This window comes from Monodon monoceros, unplaced genomic scaffold (genome assembly GCF_005190385.1).
Source record: "Monodon monoceros isolate NGI ecotype Baffin Bay Population unplaced genomic scaffold, NGI_Narwhal_1 Super_Scaffold_8, whole genome shotgun sequence".
Lineage (NCBI taxonomy): Eukaryota > Metazoa > Chordata > Mammalia > Artiodactyla > Monodontidae > Monodon > Monodon monoceros.
Window position 1 is genome coordinate 65787457 of NW_021703785.1, and position 20429 is coordinate 65807885.

The 20429-nt window shown below is 38.5% G+C and overlaps 1 protein-coding gene across 1 annotated transcript in view; it reads left to right on the forward strand.

The window, feature by feature from the left end:
• The window catches only part of STARD13 (StAR related lipid transfer domain containing 13), a 223431-nt gene that overhangs the window by 8937 nt on the left and 194065 nt on the right, over nt 1-20429 (forward strand). The gene's annotated exons all lie outside the window — the stretch shown is intronic.

The window sequence follows — 20429 nt, forward strand, 5'->3', positions numbered from 1 at the left end:
CAAGAGGTGGAGGTAGGATGGGTTTGCATCCTACCTCCACCTCTTACACAGTGGGTCCTTGGGCAAGATAAATAATCTTGATGTTCCTAAATTTCCCCATCTTAAAAAGGAGGATAAGCATAGGACTTATCTCATAGGGTTGTCATGAGAATTAAATGAGTTAATATTTTCAAAGCATTTAGCATAGTGTCTGAACCCTAATTAACAATGTATAAGAGTTCATTTTTTAAAAATACATATGTATATAGATGTAGATATAGATATATAGATACATAGATGTATTCTCTGTGGAGAGCAGACATTTTCTGATAAAGGAGATGCTTTTTGCTCTAGCCTTAAACCAGCCACTCACTTCATACCTGGATTTATCTGCCTTGTTCCCAAATCTTATGGACCCATTCTAGATCCCATGTTCAGGGATTTCCAAGAGCTAAGACATTAGCCTCACTCTCCTTGCTTTGAATCGAATTTAAAAACAAAATCAAATAGTACATATGTTGCTAACGTGGTTGGCAGCATCTTGTGCAAATCCATTAGTGTTATAGCGTGAATCATTCATCATACTATTATACTAACTTTTTCTGAAAGATCATCAATTACGGTTTGTTCATCAAAATTACTACCAGCTTCAGAGCTATGCAACCAAGAAATAATTCCCATGTCCTTGGCCTAAATGGAATTTGATGGACACCAAATTAAAATGAGAGAAGTTGGACTAGATTATCTCTAAGGCCCTGTTTAACTTTAAAAATCAATGAGTCTATAAAACTAGACTGTGTGTCTAAAGGAAACTTAATGTTCTAAGTATTTTAGTTCCTTTTCTGTCTGGATTTCATCAGATGTTTTGATAGACAAGGAAAGGGCAGAAGCCCAGAAGGACACCCCAGGATGCCCGCCGGTGTCGTTCCCCATGCTGCTTTGCTTACCTAGCCCCCATCAACAGCAGCAACTTAACTGGTACTTTCTGATGTTGGAACTACATCTGCCAGAATTGGAGAAGGAGCAAGGAGGGGAAAGCTAGGAGTCCAGGGCCTGCAGATACCAGTAGAATCTCAACAGTCCCTGCAGCACACGCAGGCAAGGCCCCACGCTCAGAGAGGCCCCGTACTTAGTTTAAATGCTCTACTGTTACAATCTTGAAATTATTAATAATTGTTGAATGGAGGGCCCACATTTTCATTTTATACTGGGCCTGGCAAATGAGGTAGCTAATCCTGCATTATTGGTGAGTTCACTGTCATTGGTGATTTGGTGTTATTTAAGTAAGATAAAAGTGACTTGTAAAATCACAGGATATTAGATCTGGAAGGAACCTGCAAGCTTTCCCTTCAGCATCTACAATCTATCATCCATGTGCTCTGTGCCACTTGCTCTTGGGGAAGGTGATCTCCCAAGAAGGAAAGTGTGTTTGTTTTATTGTTTATTGATTGTGACAGCATCATTATGAAATAAGGCAATAACATCATCCCTGGTGTTTACAGAGTTATAATGATTATATTTTAGTTATCACATATACCGAAGCAAGTATTTTAATTAGTTTTTTTAAAGGTATTGCATTGCTTAGGTATAATAGGAGATTGGGACAAATTATACACTCTTGGTATGCTAGATTTTTGGATCCAAAGCTTGTTTTTGAAAACTTCTTAGTTAATCTGTTTCTTAATTTAAAATTTATTTACAATATCCGTAATAGATTATTCATTAAACCACTGCTATTAAAACCATTAAGGCTATTTCCTGTGTAGACTTCACCTAGGACTACTTACTAAGAAAAGGAAATTAGGAGAGGCAGTAATAAAGCCTGTGATTTATCACCAGGGATTTCCAGCACATATTGGTGAATTTTATTTTGTCATGATGTCCATCTGTCTCTGTGAGGAACACGAAAGCTGACCAAGTCGAGTCTCATAATGTTTCATAGGTTAAATCCTCCTTTGTTATCAGAAGCTAGACATAGAACTCCCCATTTAATGATGTAAAAAAAAAAGAAGACATCTTCCTTTGTTTGAAAGTTAGGTTCATTATATAATGCAAAGTATTTGGGCAATTGAATAAAAAGAAGAGTGTGTGCATTTTCATTTTCTCTTAAGCTACTTCAAACAAGAATGTGTTTGTGTAGTTCTGAATAGTAAAAGAGTAGGCAGATTCAGCTACCCTGAATCAGACCCTATTTTATGCCAGGCATTGTGCTAAGGCTTCATGTGTTTTTTCATTTGATGCCCAGGCTTCAGGGCAAGTACTCTCAGGGTCCCTGTTAGCACACACAGCAGCTTGCTGTGGTTAAGAAAAAGGCTTCCACTCGGGGCCATGAACTACATTGTAAAGCAATTATACTCCAACAAAGATGTTAAAACAAAAAAAAAAAGAAGACTGTTAGAAAACGGTGCCTCCTCTGAGAAAACACCGTCCCATGGACGTGTGGCTAGTTGAGTGTACCCTGGGCTGGATTTCAACCTCCATGGTCCCCCTGGCACAGCCTACACAATCGTACAGTGTGGCCCTGGGTACTGATACTGTCCCTACTTTACACATGAAGAAATCCAAGGCTTGGAGAAATTAAGTAACTACTCCTTGTTGTTATGTAGACTTATGAGAGTGGCACATTTTTAATGATCTACAGGTCATTGCGAGATTTGTGAGATCCTGGATGACTCCAGGACCCAAACCCTAATCACAGTCTAGTACTTAGGGAGGGGTAACTGTTCCTGGGTAGTGACAATATGGAACCATTTCCACAGCCCTGCCCCGATGTTGCCTTAAGGTTAAAACAGGGTATAATAGATGGGAGTTGACTGTGGCATTCTGGCATCCCAGGGTCCCCATGAGAATAATGATGATGGTTAATGATGATCCTGAATATTTGTATAACACTTTACAGTTAAGTGTTTTTCCACTAAGGTTTGTGACAGTGGTTTAAAATCAGTAGGTTCTCACGAAAGTCCTTTAAGGTAGTCAGGGTGGGTGCTATGATCTCTACTACATTATAAGACAAATGAGGATAAGAAAAATGGTGTGGGGCTTCCCTGGTGGCGCAGTGGTTGAGAGCCCACCTGCCAATGCAGGGGATGCGGGTTCGTGCCCTGGTCCGGGAAGATCCCACATGCCGCGGAGCGGCTGGGCCCGTGAGCCATGGCCACTGAGCCTGTGCGTCCGGAGCCTGTGCTCCGCAACGGCAGAGGCCACAACAATGAGAGGCCCGCGTACCGCAAAAACAAAAACAAAAACAAAACAAAACAAAAAAAACCCCATGAAATGTTAGAGAATATGGAAGCCTTGTAGATTGTCTTGTCCAAGTCATCCATTTCACAAAGCTGATTGAACCTCAGAGAGATTCAGTTAACCTGTTCCAGGGCATCTCATTAGCCATAAACTTGAGATTAGACTCCAGCTCCAAGTCACACCAAGTGACTTTTGGGATTGCAGGTGAATTCATATCTGACCACCCTTTTTTTTTTTAAATTAAATTTATTTATTTTTGGCTGTGTTGGGTCTTTGTTGCTATGCGCGGACCTTCTCTAGTTGCAGTGAGCGGGGGCTACTCTTCTTCATTGCGGTGTGCAGGCTTCTCACTGCGGTGGCTTCTCTTGTTGCGGAGCACAGGCTCTAGGTGCGCAGGCTTCAGTAGTTGTGGCATGCGGGCTCAGTAGTTGTGGCTCATGGGCTCTAGAGTGCAGGCTCAGTAGTTGTGGCTCATGGGCTTAGTTGCTCTGCGGCATGTGGGATCTTCGAGGACCAGGGCTCAAACCCGTGTTCCCTGCATTGGCAGGCGGATTCTTAACCACTGCGCCACCAGGGGAGCCCAGTGACCACCCTTTTATAAGCAAAATGCCCATTTCTGAAATTAGTCTAGAATACAAACTTCTTGAGGGCAATGATGGTGCCTTACTTAACTTCAAGAGCAAAGCCTTTCCCATAAGGTATGTTTTATAAGTGTTTGTTGGCAGCCTGACTCACTGCCTCAATAACTGAAGGACATTAAAGGAATCTGATTGCCCCCTCCTAAGTGCTGAGTTCACCTCTGATGGCCTCAAACTCTGCCTTCCCTACCGTGATACCACCCCTATGTGTTTGGCACACCTATCAGCTTTGCAGGTTTGAGCAACGTAAACTTTCCCTGTCCTCCAGCCTCCTTCCAAGGTGCAACTGGGGATTTTCATTTTATAGCTAAAGGAACTGAACACTGCTGTTGTTATCACATGTTAGGTTGGGGAAAATGAAGAAATCATAGTTGAAATTTAAATATTAAGCTTTCATTTATTTAAGATGGAAATGTTCCCTTTTGGCCATTAGTAAAAATCACAGCACTAGAGGAAATGGGTTTTGGGAAAAATCCCCCAAATCATATGGCTTTTTCTTTTTTTCTACAGAGACTCCAAGTTTTCATTCACTCAACTTATTCAACAAATATTTATTAAGTATCTACTATGGCAAATACTGTCCCAGCTATTGGGGATTCAGTGGTGAACAAAACAGACAAAATCAGCACCCTCTCTGGGCTTCCATTTAAGTGGGGAAGACAGATAATAATAAACAAATGCCTAAGACGTAAGTGTTATAAATAGCACATTAGGAAGAAAAAGAAAATGTGAAGGAGCTGGAGAATGAAAGGGAGTGCTGGTTTGGATCCCGTGGTCAGAGAAGGTCTCCCTGGGGAGGTGGCACTGGAGCAGAGACAGTCAGAGGTGTGGGGGAAGAGTGTTCAGGCAGAAGGAACACTATGTGGATCAGTCCTGAAGCAGGAGCATGTGCATGTGTTTGGGGAAAGGCCAGGAGGGTGTGGGGCTTGGAGCACAGTGAGTGAGTAGAAGAGTGGCAGCAAGGGGTCGACAGATAGCCTGGGCCTCTGCAGCCTTCTGGCCTGAGAAGGAGTCCTGATATGATCTTGGGTATGATTTGCTGTGAACAGTTAACTGGTTTATGATGTAAACGCTGGAAAGAAAAGACAATGAAGGCCAACAGTGGAAACAGAAAAACTTTTTTTTGGCTGCGCAGCCCTGCTTGCGGGATCTTAGTTCCCCGACCAGGGATGGAACCCAGGCCCATGGCAGTGAAAACGCCGAGTCTTAACCACTGGACAGCCAGGGAATTCCCCAGAAAGACTTTTTAGAGGCCTCCTTGAAGTAACAGATTTAGTTCACATCTCAGTTATAAAACAAATACTTAGTTGCTAGTTATATCAGGGCCCACTGCTTAATTAAAAGGAAGGAAAGAATAACCTCTGGCTTTTAGTTTTTTTATGCAAATGGAGAGGAATTAGCTAGATTCATTCATTTATTCATTCAAAACATTTATTTAATAAATGTCATATTCCAGATACTCTGCTATGCTGTGCACTGAGAATAAAAACATGAAAAATATGCTAAGTCTTACCCCCAAAGACTTACGGACAAGTACAGTGGTATCAATCAGAGGATGGAGTGATGAACTTGGTCTTGCTTCACAGAGGAGATGACCCCTGAGTTGGGCCTTAAAGGAGAGAAATTACACTCTAAGCAAGGGGAGGAACTAGCACGTGCAAAGAAACAGGCATGAGGTAGCATGAGTAATTATTCAGTGTTGCTGGGACCTTGCCTCAGGAACGAGAGCTTGTGAAGGAAAGACTGGAGGGTGGGCAGAGGCCAGATGACAAGCTTGTGGATCTCATGCATGACTTCCAGGGCTATATCAGATAGCCTGTAAATTATTTTCTAATTCTAGGACTTTATGATTATGTGAATCCATTTTACTTTCTCCATCAGCATGTGGTATAAGCATCACAAGCCCTTATTTATTTTTATATCCATCTTTTCTAAGTTATCTTGCTCTACAACTTTAAAGAAAAATGGTTAGAGCCTCTTTTCTTGCATGGGTATTGTAAAGAACCTGAGGTCTTCTGTGGCTTTTAAAGATGACTTCTGTTAAATTAGCAGAGCCTACAGGAGCTCCTGCGAATTCCCAGTTGCCAGCCTCACTTCTTGGGGCTTCTTCACTCCAAGTCTTCGTGCAGTTGCCTGGATTTGCAAGTTTAAAGTTAAAATGAGGTCCGAAGTACATGTGGTATATTACAGAGACTTGATAGTCTATAATTTCCACAATGGAACTAATGTGAGTTCTTGATCTATTTTTCACAGGGCTTTTGGGCCATAGTTAATTTAAAAAGAACCCTCTTGAAAATAGATCTGAAACGGATCTCAAAGGCTGTGTTTACTCATTCGTAAGCATTTATTGATGACCTACGTTATGCAAAACCACAGTACCAGGTACTGGGGACACAAAAATGAATAAGATAAAATCTTTTATTTCAAGGAACTTCCAACTATTAGTGATTCTTATTAAAAAAACCTTATAATTCTGTGACTTTTGTATGTATATATAGATAGATAGATAGAATGGTTTTAGGTCAATGGTTTAAAAGGTTTTATAAAATTTCAGGAAAAATAGTTGAGTTCTTTGATTATGCATAAGCTCAGCCTGTCATGGAAAACTGGATTTATTTATCTAACATGCTGACTAGAGGCAAGGAGGAAAACAAGCCAGAAGAAAAGTACTAATTCATGATGCACAACTTGAGAATCTCCATTGAACAGCTGCATCGTTGGAACACTCACCCTTTTTGTTCACATGGAGTTGCTATCTGGAATCCTCAGATATCCGTGGTCGCCCGAGGGCTCCTCAGATGTCACCAGGGCAACAGCAAAGTAACACACATGAAGCAGGCCTTCTGTAGCATTCTTTGTGAAAAGCATTGAATTAAATTATTGCATAACAGATCATCTGCATATGAAAGGCAGTGAACTGTTGGAGAACCCAACAGAAAACAATGCTGAATTTGATTCCTACCTCCACTGATAACTTACGGGCACTCTTGGAAATCTTACTGTGACCCGAGTTCCCTATTTGGAATGCGGGAAATATTAATAATGTACTTACGACTTAAGGCAGTTGTGAGCTCAATTTAGGGAGATTGTTGAGACGGTTAGAGAAAACTCCCATCTATCCCTTAACCCTGTTCATCTTATCCTTTCTTGGTCAACCTTTCAAAACGATTAAGAAATTTCAGCCAGAGTGGTCTGGTTGAAACCATTGCTCTCCACTATGGAGTTCCTAGCAAAACGGGTAACAGCTGCGTTGACTGAGTCCTTACCATGTGCCAGAGATTGTGCTAATCAGCATTTCACATGCACTATTTTATTTCACCCTAATAACCTTCAGGGTCAGTGTTATTCACATCCTCATTTTATAATGAAGACACTTAAACTCTAAAACGTATGTGATTCTTGGCCTGGGTTCACAAAGCTAAGGAGTATTCTGAAACAAAGATTAGAACTAGGTGATCTATCCAAGAGCCCTCAAACTTCTGTACATATTGGTTTAGGGAGAACTGTACATCACATCACATCCGCTCTCACCACTATACTTGGCTTCTGCTTAATCTTAAAGCCATAGATAGAAATCTTTATAGTAGGAAAAACAACTTCTACAGACAAAGTTATATATATTAATTCAAGAAAGCCTGTGGAGAGATAGAATGTGAAAAATAAACAACATGTGATGCTTTAAGCACGATTAAACTAAAATAAGACATTTTGAAAAATATACTGAAATATTTACATCCAAATGATATTGTCATTAGTGGCCTACCCCCTTATCCCAACAATGCTTGAAGCTCTTCTTGGGAATTGCCACTTATGAACCACACACAAAAAATGAGTCTCATTCTTTTTTTGGTCTGATTTCGATTTTGGGTCCCCAAAGAAAATCAATCACCATCTCTTCACCAGATTTGACCATGAAAGACTTAACGATTTTTTAAAGAGCAAGTCCATTCTCAAAGTGCCAAAAATTGGTACTAACAATTTGTATTTGAAAGGACAGATTTCCCCCTTTTAAACTCTTAATTATTTATTTATAGCTATAAAACTAACACGTTGATTATAAAGATGACATGTTGGTTATACAAAGCACTCAAAGACAATAGCTACATTCTTCTAAAGTATACTCAAAAGAGCGCTTTGAAAATATTTTAAGCTGGCCAGCCAGCATTTTTTAAAATAAATGTGATCTCGCAAGAGAATTCCTTTCATGGAGACAGCAGATACATGACTATGATAGGTATTTTTAAATGATAACATTGCTTTATAGTCACATATCTTCTGTGGTATTCTAAGATGGAAACACTATTTGTGGATAAATATACAATTATTTCTTAAATGCACCATTTTGTTCAAGGGAAATTATAATAGCTACAACTTTTAGAGTATTAACAAAGTACCAGGCACACAAGTTATTGTATTTAATACTTAACACAGGCCTAGAAAGTTAATATTATACTCATTTTTCATGTGATACAACTAAAGTTGATAAAGGCTTAGGAGTTAAGCAGAGTCTCACAGTTTGGGCTGTCTTCCTTAAGGCTCCTGTGCTCAACCAGAAAGCATTCATGGTGGAAGAGAAGCACCGTTATTTCTGCTTAGATGTAGAATAAACATACAAGTTAAATTATAAACATCAACACTTGAGTGTTAATGGGCTCCTAGAACTGAGGTGCAATAATTCCTTTAATTTTTTTTTTAATTTTATTGAAGTATATTTGATTTGCAATATCGTGTTAGTTTCAGGTGTATAGCAAAGTGATTCAGTTATATGTGTGTGTGTGTGTGTGTGTGTGTGTGTGTGTGTGTGTGTGTATTCTTTTTCAGATTCTTTTCCCATATAGGTTATTACAAAATACTGAGTATTGTTTCCTGTGCCATATAGTAGATCCTTGTTGGTTAGCTATTTTATATATAGTAGTGTGTATATGTTAATCTCAAACTCCTGATTTATCCCTCCCCTCCCTTTGGTGACCATAAGTCTGCTTTCAATATCTGTGGGTCTATTTCTGCTTTGTATATACTTTCTTAAATTACTAAATAAGATAACCTATGTGAATGCATTTAGACAGAGTTATTTAATTAATTCTCAAGTTTTAGTACAGAAGAATCACATGACATGCTTTTTCAGTATACATTATCTGGGATCCAGTGGTAAGAAAGTCAGGTTGAGCAGATGAAGATCTAGGAACCTGCATTTTTAAGATGCTTTGCAGAGAATTGTGAAGCTCTAGGTCTGTGGGACACACTTCGAAAACACCATTTTATCACATAGCAGATGTTCTAAATACGGTTTCCTTTCCTTTCCCTAAATGCCTGAATACAGGAAGAAAAACCAAAAACAATAGTTTAAAACAAGAGCTCAGTTCATAGCGTACTACTTACTACGTGTGGTTTACATTACTTGATTGAAACACACCAAAATGAAATTTCATTTCAAATTTAATCTCTTACCTTGATGGCCTCTGTAAAACTTTAGTGTACGAAAGTGGTGATTGAGTGAAGAAAGTTCCCACAGAAGCTATGGTTTGATCTCTTCAGGACTCCTCCAGCATAAGGAGCAGCTAGACTAATGCCAGGTGGGGATGCAGGGGATTTCCTGTTTATTCTTTTTACCTACTAAAATGATTTTATGCATCCTGTGATTTTTACAGTTGTTCTGAAAGGAAGCTCTTATATTTAACTCCATTGAGATGTAGTGCTTATGTTTTTGGAGGAGGGGAAGTTGAGGATAAATCTCCTTTGCACTTCTCATAAGTTAATGAATTATGTATTCTTCCAGCTTTACTTTTGTGCTGTCAGTAACAGAGATGATGTTAGACTTCATAGGACTGATGATGAATTTCTAAGTTTCATAAGTTATGTGTCGGACAATTCAGGAGGCAGTGTATGCATTTTTGGGCTCTTTCCTCCCCTTCTTTTCCTGTCCTTCTGGCAAGTAACATTTGGATAGCTTAACCCAGCTCATACCAGGATGGGTAAGAGAAGGGGATTAGAATTAAAATTCTTTAAAGTATCTCACATAAAACGGCTTTGTGAAGAAAGAGATTCGAGGTCATATCAAGATTTTATATTAATTTTGAATTTTCTTGATTCATTTTCTTTCCTCTCTATGTATAGCATAATCAAGAGGTGTCTGTGGGCAGAGCTGTTGCTTGATGACAGCAAGCAGACTGTCTGGGAAAGGCCTTCATCCTATACTCTTCTGGAGCTACTGAGGTCTGATATGTCAGCCTTTTTAGGGTTGGATGAAGGCTAGAGATAAGAGTTAAGTTGAACCTTCACGATTCAGCATCAGTAGGAAGTACTGCTGGTTGCCCTGAAAGCACAGTTGTACCCATGATGTTTTCAGAGAATGACAAGTAGCTTATGATACTCAAGCAAACTAATGGCAAACTTTTTTGATGTTAGGTTCAGAATCCTTTCAGTTCACTTACTAAAAAGAGAGAGAAAACATGTATGATATACACTTTTGATATACAAGGAAGGAAAAAATTAGTGGCAGTGAAACAGGCCCAGCCAGGGCCAGTAGGAATGGCATTTACTGCAGAGCCTAGAAAAGTGGCTCCTTTTTTCAGAAGGGAAGGTTTTAGGGATAAACTTGACATACGTATAGAAGATCAACATATGATCATCAATCTGCAAGTATTTATTACTACCTTCAGTGTACTCAAAAGACACATATAACCTTTAACCTTTTTAGATGATGGAAATGGAGGGGTTTTTGTTTATTTCTGTTTTTTTTTATTTTTGATTTAGGTAATCCAAATGTCTTCATCCCTTGAAAACATATACATTTGAAAAATCACATATAATATCTGTTCATTAACACTGAGCGAAAAATAGCAGTCAGGTCAGTAGGGGATAGGAAGGTGATGAAACACTACATGCCCCTCCCTGAAGAATTTACATGAGCATTTTCAAGATGTTTTTGTGAACAAGTTGTGGAGGATTTTTTTTTTTTTTAATAGAAAAAACAGTCCTGATGAATACCTTGACTTTGAAGCTTGAACTTGAATTCTCTACTCAACATCAACTTTTGGATTTGTGTTTGATATAGCTGGGTCATAAAGACCCACATTGACAAATTTATTTAGAACTTTTAATTCTGGATAAAATAAATGCAGTGTCTAAGTTAGGTATCAGCCCTTACCCTCAGCATAAGGAGCTTTTGTTATGCAGGAATGCCCCAGCTGGGGAAATGCCAGTTAATAGATTCAGACAGATGGATTTTGATGAGAGTCTGCACTGTTCACACCCCTTTAGCAAATGTTTTCGAATATTCTCAAGTAACACGCTTAACTTGAAAACAAATTTAGATTTGCTTACTTTAGAGTCAATAGCAGTTATTATCATTAGTAGTATATAAAAATATCTGTTCTGTTTTTGCATATTAAAGTGCTAAATTCATATGTCACATTATATCTCTAGACCTTTGGCTGCCTTGTACATACGGAGAAGACGTACTTTGAATTTAGAACAGGCTTTGGCAGAAAATTATTTCAGCTGTTGTGAAATATTACACTTTAAAAAAAAAATTTCCCTCCCCACCGAAGTCCAAGTGGTCGTCAGCTGTGGAAATAGCATTATGAAATTCCCAAGAGGAATGCAAGAAGATCCGTCATTACTTCTTTCTCAGTAGAGGCTGTGAAACCAGACCAAAAGGGAATAACATTAGAATAGAAATCAGACTGCTCCAAGGAGCAAGGGAAGGGGGCATTTCTTACCAGAGCCATTTTGTTGGGTCCAGTAGTCTTTTCATGAGCGTGAGGTACCTCTCTGGCCACATTTTTTGCCAAAACCCGTTGTTCCTTGGCCCTAACTTAATTGAAGGCCAGAGTATCAAGTTGAACGTATAGGAAAATGGGAAAGCAGGAGATCGGAGATAGTGCTTTGAGGTGAAAGTATGAGTATTAATATTCTGAGCGCTCTTTTGTGGGGGGCAGGGCGTTTGCTGGGCGTTGTGGATACAGCTGAAAAACAAGAATCGCCTAAACCTTGGGGTCTAAGGATAGATTGACTTTATCTATGCAACAAACAGCACATCTAATTGTTTAATTACAATTGTGGAAAGTGCTGTGTAGAAGGAAGGGCGCTATAGGAGTGTAGCAAGGGGGCTGACAGCATCTGGAGGGTTGGAGAATGCTTCCTTGAGGAACAGCTTTGGAGCTAAGTTCAAGAGTATAGTATAAATTTCTTAGCAGAAAGGTTTTTAAAAAGCATTTAAGGCAGTGGGGACAGCATATGTGAAGGCTCAGAATCAGGAAAGCACTTGGGTCAGAACAGGGACTGGAAGGCAACTGGTGTGGTTGGAGACAGAGTAGGGGACAAACTGGTGGGCATTGTTAACACAGCATTACACATTCCTGGGAGACCCTCTTTACATTTCATTCTGTGTATGTACCATGGTGGCTCTGCTTGGTGCCACTGGTTTTCTGGCTGAAAGAAAAAATATTGGGACTTCAGATTTATTCTTTTATTCTGTTACAGTTCTTACCTGTCTCTGTCTCCACCTCTGTTTCTAAAAAAAAAAAAAAAGTATTTGTTTTTTGTGTCTCATAAGAAAATCATACGACTGCTTGTTCATAATGGCATGGCAAACTTCATTTAATATCTACGGTGGCCTTGTAGATCTTTTGGAAACTGGAATATCAGTTCAAATTAGTAGAAATGTGAACTATCTAACATTATCATGGCATGTATTGATTTAGGTTTTAAATATGGCAGTCTTTTCTTTCTAACTTCTGGAAGACCTGGTTTAGAAAGAGGAAAATAAATCAATTCTTGTGTACCAAAGTGACGTTTCTGCAGTGTTTACATCACATCTGTATGTGCAGCAGCTGTTAGGTCATTCCTAAAACTCCAGCATTTGTTCATATTTTAAGATGCTCTACATTTTTATGAGCAGATCTAAGTGTTCAAGTTTTATTTGAAGAAAACATGCCTTTCCAAGTTGCAAAATATAATTTCTGGTTCATTTATTAGGGAATGAGAATATGAGATACATTTTCTAATGCACTTCTGGTGGTTTAACTTCTCAGCCAACTATGCAGAGAATAGCATAAACCACAGATGCTGGGCTCTTTCCACCTGTCGGACAAGATTTTATTGATTGCATTGTTTTGAAGACTCCTGTTACTAAGACTTGTGGCTGTTTATTTGTACATTGTGTACATTATGAAGAAATACAAGCCATTCTTGTTGATTGTCATCATCAGATTTGAAAAGTTATATAAGTGAGGATATTAGATACACTGATGAGCAGTGATATGAAATTGGTAAACGAAGTCAATTTCGAAATGAGACAGAATATTTGTTAGGCAGTTGCTCACATGCTAATTGCAACACTGTGATTAATGAGTGGTGAATTGATGGGATCTGCTGACCACCTACTTTATTGAGAACATTCTTTTGCTCATAGGTCACAGTAGAATAAAAAAGAGAGAGAGAGAACAGAGTCTCTTCTTAGTAAATAAATAAAAATTTAACCTGATGCATGAAATACCTTTAATGATACTTTAAAAATCACAAAAGTTTTTTAAAAATCACAAAAATTACCAAAAATTACAAATGAATGCTCTACCAACTGAGTTTATAAATACTGAAAGAAGAAGGAAGAAAGCAAATTCCGATCAGCAAAGATCATTTGTAGAAAGGCCTCTGAAAAGAGATGAATTTGGCTTGGCTGGAGAGGGAGGTAAGTGCTTGTGGTGAGGCCCAGAAAGGAGGGGAGCCCTGATTCTGTGTCTGCTGCTACCATCTCCCAGTTGTGTGGCTCGAGGCAAGATACTTCACCACTCAAACTCAGTTTTCTCAGCTGCTCATCATTTTGTTGTGTGGTATTAAATGAGGTAACGTATGTAAGAGAATGGTGATGGTGCAGGGTAAGTGCCTAAAGTGTTGGCTTTTATTATTCGTTAGCATTATTCATGAATACAGATCATAGAAATCAGGGTTGTTACGTGCACAGATTGCTGTATACAAAAGCACAGAGGATGGAACAAGCCTGCCTAGAAATAATTCAGTCAGTTTTGAACAATGAAATGTTATTTCCAGCAAATTAAATACATTAAATATTATTTTAAAAACACAATATTTAATGATCCCCACAAAGTTGATTGTGTAACTTTTAATTTTATTTATTTATTTATTTATTTATTGGCTGTGTTTGGTCTTCGTTGCTGTGCGTAGGCTTTCTCTAGTCACGTTAAGTGGTGGCTACTCTTCGTTGTGGTGCGCTGGCTTCTCTTGTTGCGGAGCACAGGCTCTAGGCACGCAGGCTTCAGTAGTTGGGGCACGTAGGCTCAGTAGTTGTGGCTTGCAGGCTCTAGAGTTCAGGCTCAGTAGTTGTGGCGCACTGTCTTAGTTGCTCCGTGGCATGTGGGATCTTCCCGGGCCAGGGCTCGAACCCGTGTCCCTTGCATTGGCAGGCAGATTCTTAACCACTGTGCCACCAGGGAAGCCCCGATTGTGTAACTTTTAAATGTCCTTAAAAATCTAGATTATTCCATACACCCAGAATTAGAAATACGACTAGTCCGTGACTCACCTTTAACAATGTGTTTCTAACGGAAGAATGTATGTGTGTTCACTCACCTAAATGATGGAGCGTGTGACATCTTTGACTGAAAGTTTGCTAGTCCAGTTTTCCATTTAGAATAGTATACAGAGAAAGTCAATCTTTTGATCTTTAAAAAAAAACTGTGGGTAGAAATGTGATCTGGAGAAACATACATAGAATATGTAGTATGAGTATACTTTGGGAATTTCCAGTTTCTGAAAAAGTCATCTGAGGAGAGCTGGGAGGAGGACCTGACACATTAGGGTCATGTTCAGAAGAATGCCATTTTCTCACGCTAGTTCGCTAATAGCTACACACACCACTCCAAGAAACCTGTACCGCCCTGATCCCAGCGCAGGCGAGACCCTGGAATCCTAGTGGGTGGCTTCTGTGAGGGCAAAAAAAAGAGCCCTAGAGTAAGAGATCCTGGCCCAAGTCACTCAACAGAGCCAACTCTATTTTCTCGTGTAAAATAAGTACCTCTAGAACATTTGGGGAAAAAAATCACTAACTACATGGCTTGCTACAGTCTAGATATTCAACAATTGCTCTTAGGAGTAGCCAAAAGCTGTCATCACCTCGTTTTGTTTTAAACATCTATTAGTAGGCTCCTTGATTACTGATCTCTAAAATATAAGCTCATTTAACATTTATAGTAGTAGACACTACAGTTACCCAATTTTACAGAGGAGGAAACTGAGGTGGAGTGAGATGCAATAACTTGTCTAAGGTCAGGCAGTTAGCAAGCTGCCAGGCAGGGTTTTCAGCTTGGACATCTGGTTCCTCCAAAAGTGTGCTCTCACCCCTCAGGCTGTAGGGCCTCATCTATACTGGAAGTATAATAAGGAGCATACAAGTATGTATCTTATCTCTGTTGTATTTTTGTACAAATTCTAAGTTTTTGTGTAGACTTACGAACAGTGAGCTGTGGAACTGAAGGAGACTTTAGAGATCATCTATGAGTCCAACTCCTTATTTTACAAATTCTCACTAAAGACCAGGGAAGTTAAGTGATTGACTCACCGTCATAGTGATCTTGGCAGCAGAAATGTGGTAGGTACCCAAGTCCCCTGATTCAATACCCTTTCCATTGTGCTGCCTTTCTGTCTTCACAGGAGATAATTTAATTATTGTTAAAATCACATTCTTTGAAAAAATTTTAATTGAGATATAATTCACATAATATTCACCCTTACAAAGTATATACTTCAGTGGTTTTTAGTGTATTCACAAAGTTGTACAACCATCATCACTATCTAATTCTGGAACATTTTCATCACCCCAAAATGCCTATTTGTAGTCACACCTATGTCTCCCTTCTCCCAGCCCTTGGCAACAGTTAAGCTACTTTCTGTCTCTGTGAATTTGCCTATTCCGGATATTTCATATAAATGGAATCATGCAATAGGTGTCTTTGTGTCTGGCTTCTTTTACTTAACATAATGTTTTCAAGGTTCATCCACGCTATAGCAGATATTAGTGCTTTATTCCTTTTTATGACTGCATAATACTGTATGGATATACCACATTTTGTTTATCTTTTCATCAGTTGATGGACCTGTGGGTTGTCTCCACTTTTGGGCTATTATGCATAATGCTTCTGTGAGCATTCATGTATATATTTTTGTGTGAACATATGTTTTCAATTTTCTTGGATATATATTTATGAGCAGAAAAGAGGAAGGCAAGGAATTAGCCCTGAGGCACTATAGCCTCAGAGGTCGGCAGGGTAAGAACCCTATGATAAACTGAGCTGACACTAAACCAGGAGAGCATGATATCTCAGAAGCCGAGTGAAGAAAGAATTTCAGGAAGAAAGATGTGACCAAAAGTGTCAAAAACTTCTGAGATGTCAGCGAAGATAAGGACCGAGAAATTATCATTGAACTGGCAAGATGCAGGTCATTGAGAAATGAGGTTGTGCTGGGGTGGTGGGAACCAAAACCTGAAGGAGTGGGTTGCTGGAGATAGAGAGGAAGGTAAAGAAGTGAAGGCAATACATAAGTCCCAAGTAGGTGCTGTAGTATGTCTCAATAACATTATTGATGCATATAATTTGAGATCCAATTCAGAGGCATCACAATATATTGGAAAGAGCACAAGCTTTGGAGTCAGACACACTTGAGTTTAGCTGCCAGCAATATCACCTGCTTGCTGTGTGACCTTATGCAAGTGACTACTTAAGTCTCTGGACTTTATTTTCCCTCATCTATAAAACTGAGATTATAACACCAATCATACAACAGTGCCGTGAAGACTAGAGGTAATGAAAAACCCATCCTGGGACAGCTTCTGGCACACAATGGTCACACTATATAAAGTGTCAATTTTATATTACTAATTTTATTATTTTTTAATTTACGAACCAAAACCAAGACTGCTGGTATTCTATGTTGCTTATTATTAAAATCCAATGCTTTGTAACCAGATGACTGGGAAAACTTTACAAAAGAGTAGTCATTTCTGTGTTTTGATGGATGATTGGAAGCTCTTTGGCAGAGAAGGTCTAAAGGCATATTTCTGATGGGAGAACCACAGATAAGAGATAGCACATGTGTCTGGAGGATGCCTGAAGTAAGAGACAGGTTGGAGAGAAGGGCTGAAGGCAGAGTGTGAAGAACCTTATAAACCGTGTTAAAATAAATGTAATCTTTATATAATCTTTAAAGATAAATTATACGTCATGGTAATTATTTCCATTTTATTATCAAAGCTCAGTGCCTCCATGAACCTGAATTTTAAAGGGCTATACTTACTAACTTCAAGAACCACATGGTAAATAAGATTCAAAACACCACAAAAGCCCATGGCACTTAAAAGATAGATTTACAACCATCTGGGCGCATCAACCATAGCTCCCAAAATACTGGTGCCTGAATGACAGCCTGATGAAACTTTCATGATTTCATAGGGAAAATGTTATTTGAGGCTTCTGACTGATCGTTTTTTTCCTTTACTATGAGGCTATGGCTTTTCTTCTTTTTGATGTTTAAAAATGGCATTTTTGAAATGAAATGATAGTGGTGTTGTTGAATGCCTTGACCTAGCAAAATTAAAAGGTAGATAACTTCAATTTTACTCTTAAAGTTTCTTTTGAAATTATTCCCAGTCTATTAAATCACAAAGTCTGGGATTATTTGTCTTAAAGTACACTATCCTTGAAATCTGCAAACATTGTTTCACTTAAGTATGAAGGGATCACAAAGAGTCCCTAAATGCCATTGCTGTTAGTAGATAATCCTGAGACACTTAGGAATCTTTAAGGGTGTTCTTCTCATGCCACAGGCAGCCATTCGAAAGTCCCTGAAGGAAGTCTCTGTATACATACAAAATGTGAAGTCTGGTATATACATATAAATACACAGTTGTGACTCCCAACCTCTATTGAATGAGGTTGATCAGATGCTTAGATCATACAGAATATTCTTGCAAGGTCTCAGTTCAATGGAAAGATTTGATGAATTGGATGAAGTGGAGAAGTGAAGTTTTACGAGGAGCTTTCATGTGCTAAATCAAGTTTCTGTAGTTTTTCTTCACATTTGCATTACTAAGACAGGCATCAAAGGGGAACTGTGTTCTAGTTCGATAAAATATTTTAGAAAGTGTTTTATGTTGTTTCTTCCCAAGGATGTTATAGATTACACACATCATTCAGATTTTTTATAAACCTTTGTAATGTCAGTGTAAGGGTGAGCTCTCCTAAACTTAAAAAAAGAAAAAAAAAAGTGTTTCACTCTGTCTCTTTCTATAAGCTAAATATTCCTAGTAATTGCATACATTCTCAACAGAGTATACCGCCAACTACTGTGATTATAAAAATGCAACGTCTAGTCTTAACTTGATTACTAGGTATTAGACAGATGACGATAAAGCACCAATGCAGGCTGGTATTAGAGAAGGACACCAGCTTTGGTGCTCTGACAGAACTGGGTTTGAATCCAGCTACCTGACAGATGAAAATTTGCTTGGTGTTCTGTGGAGTATCACAGAGAGCCGACAAATTAGGTGAAGTAGATGAAGGTGTGAGTTTGGATGAGTGGGTTGTGAAGTGCTCTTCGGAATAGGTGACTCTTGAGATGAATTTTTAAGAATAAAATAGAAATTCACCAAGGGCTTGGGAGGAGGGGAGGGTGCTATGGCAAGGACCAACAGCACACACAAAGACAGTTAGGCATGAAGACTTACAAGGCGGGGGCAAAGGGTCGAGGACTACTGACCCCAAATCAAGGTGTCTGAAGGGCATACAAATGGAAATATTCAGTGGGGTTGGTTGCTTCTGCTTGTTGGACTCATGTGAACTTTAATTGATAAAGTAAGCATTTATTCGTATTACATAGTAATGAAATTTCCCACTGGGGTAGCAGATTCTTCATTCTAAATTCCTTATCTAAAAAAAAACCAAACAAACCACCAACACCCCCCCCCCAAAAAAAACCCAGCTATCTAGAACAATGAACTTATGATAAATTAAAAAAAATCTTCCTAACAATATTTTTAAATTATACTTAATTTTTACTTTAAATTATACTTACATTTTACTAGATGCTTATACGATTCTTACTTATTCATGTTCCCAGGAAATCTACAGTGTTTTGAAAATACTCAACAGCAAAGATAGCTGTTTTACTAGGCGATTAAAAGGAAATTGTGGGTTTGAGTTCAAAACGTCAGTTCTACTAACTGGGATCTAAATATTTTGGAACTCACTACAATTGGCTAAGGGAGAACTGAGAATGTCATTACCGAAGAAAAGACTTCTAGTAGAATTCTAATAAACCTGACTCAACGAAGGGATCACTCTTCATGGAATTTTTGTTGTTTATTATCACAAATTTTGTTATCACTTTGATCTGAATAAGATGTTCCAAAATAAAATCCAAAAAGCACAGTGTGAACAATGTCTCTTACCTATTAAGTCTCTGAATCCAGTAACAGGTATTCACATACTTATCCAGCAGAGTTTTTGTTCATTTTGATTTGTAGAAGAAAGCTATGTTGCCACATGTCAAATAAATTAACGTTACCATCTAAACTGACTCATTTGGAAGGGGCAAGTCTACATAGCAAAAAAGTATGACATGTATGCATGCCAAAAACACTGAAATGAACAGAGTTCTCATTTTCTTCTTGTTTAGTGATGCCATCTCTTGACCTTTACCCTGCACCCTGAGTCAAGCATAGATGCTGAAGTGTAGAATCATAGAAAATGAGAGGATAGGGTGGGGTGAAGGGAAGGGGCCGAAAATAAGGGAGGTGCAATTTCTCAAGATAGGAATTTAGGTAAAAAAATGCCCCTGACAAGGCAATTCCAACTTGAAAGACTATCTTCCCCAGCTAGGTGGCATCTAGAACCTATGACTGCCATTCAGAGAAAAAGAAAAAGGAAAAAAGGAATACAACATTTTCCCCTTAAGGCAAAATGAGTTGTTTCTCTTTAATAAATGCATGGACTTAAATTATGGAACCTCAGATTTTATAGTCAAAGCAAAGGAAATCATAAGATAAACAGTTAAAATGTTTTATTGATTAAATGTTATTGTAGCTTTCATGTGTATTTTGTAAAGCAAAACATGGATATTTCATGCAATGCTTCAAGCACAATTTTCTAAAGAAAACCAATAATCATTTGTTCTGATAGGAACTGCATATTCAATAGTGGACAAATCCCATAGCATTATTCTTTTTTCTCACAGTAATGGTAAAGTGTTTTTCAGTGATTGTAAAAAAATCACACCATCTTCTTTCCTTTTACATAGAACTTCATAAGATAATCCACATGCAAGAAAAGCATAGTATAAACAATGTCTCTTACCTACTAAGTTACTTTCCACCACTATGTTGAGGCCATGGCTTGGTGCCACCTTTGACCTCATTTCTTATCACAGCCCCCCACTATCTCTGAGCCCACAGTATTCTCTTGAACCTCTGGCCCCTTATTATTTCATATTTGTATCCCCAGAGCCTAAAAGGAGTCCACTATTTTTTTTTTACTAAATGAATAAAGAAATAAATAACTT